The following is a 1,614-nucleotide window of genomic DNA, read 5'->3' as shown; positions in this document are numbered from 1 at the left end:
TGAGAGAGAGAGAGAGAGAGAGAGAGAGAGAGAGAGAGAGAGAGAGAGAGAGAGAGAGAGAGAGAGAGAGCGTGTGTGGGCGTGTACATGAACGTCCCATTAAATAAAAGTTTTAAGTTTAAAAAAGGAAGGCAAAATGAGACACTTTTCAAATCAATATAACTCTCCACAATCTATACAAGCTTTATCTCCAGTAATGCTTCGAGGCAGTTTTAAGAACGTGTAATAATTTGGATACTTTTTCTATGAGTAGGAGGTAAGAATGTACTAAAAATTGTCAAGAGTGCAGTTTGACGATGTCTGAAAGAAACTGGTAAATGTCTCTTCTAGAACGTTTTCTTGTTTCTTGTCTGACAGGGCCATATTATCGAGTATGTCCTTAAAGGTCTACAATAATGTCTATGAAAGTCGTGATAAACTGTATCCTGATTCGTCCTCTAAAAACCATGCTTTTGGCGTAATAACCTAAAGTGCACGATGGCTTACTTGATAGTATATTTTATCCGCGTTAAAAGGAGATCGAACTAAGTATCTATAGCGCAGTCAAAAAGTCGTGGCGCAACTTATCCTCAAATGTCTCTTTTACGGGTGAACCAATGTCAACCATACTTTGCACAGCAGTTTGTATCCAGTTCTCTTAACTTAATCTTATTTTTCCACAACAATTGAGGCCCGATTAAAAACTTTTCTTCATAAATTTATATAAAATACTATAAATCTTCATCACGCTGAAAATATGATTGATTGATAACAGCACTTCCCGCTTCTCGCACACATTTTGTATACGCATATGGACTACGTCACAGCTCGCCAATGACACTTTTTAGAAGCAAAACTTCTTACAAAAAATATTTTTATAATGAACTCATTTTTTTTCACTAAATGTTCCTTAAACATACATTTTTTAAAAGCGATATTGCCCGCGCTGTCAACTTTTTAAAATCTGTAGAACCATCGACAGGGATTTTTTATTAGTGTTTATTAAGGAATTTTCTAGAATACCGTGTGCAGGAGTTTGAAAAAATATTCACCTGTTAAGACAAATTGGTATAAGTCATTGTGCAAAAGTTGGTGAATCTATGTTCTATAGGTAAGGAGATATTTCACAATAAGTTGCAGCATGCATTTTTGACCGCACTATAGACAATTATCTCATAACCGAAAAACTTTTTCACGAGGTGATTTATGTCAACCAATAGATAATGCCTTTACCCGCTTTCTTATCATTTTCGAAATGAACGAATAATTTTCCCTCCAGAACAATTTTGGTTTCTGACCTTAAGCTTAAAATATAATTAGTGTGGCCAAAAAAAAAAAATCCTGACTGTTTTTCAATCCTCACTCTGACTCCGGTGGGCATGAATGTTTTGTTTTTAGGATAGGAGTCTTGAATGGATCTTTTTATCCACTTGACTGGTCTTTGAACTTGGTTGGTCTGGATCTATTTCTCCTGCTGATTATCAGTATGGTTTAAAAAATCATTACACTCGTTATGGTATTAGATCATGATTTATCCTACTTGTGAAATTGCCAGTTGTAGTCACTCTTTGAAACTTGGCAATTTTACTTGAAGGATAAATCATGGTCCCCCTCCGTAACGCATGTAATAAGTTC

Source organism: Aplysia californica, unplaced genomic scaffold (genome assembly GCF_000002075.1).
Source record: "Aplysia californica isolate F4 #8 unplaced genomic scaffold, AplCal3.0 scaffold00334, whole genome shotgun sequence".
Lineage (NCBI taxonomy): Eukaryota > Metazoa > Mollusca > Gastropoda > Aplysiida > Aplysiidae > Aplysia > Aplysia californica.
Note: the sequence above shows the minus strand (reverse complement) of the source record.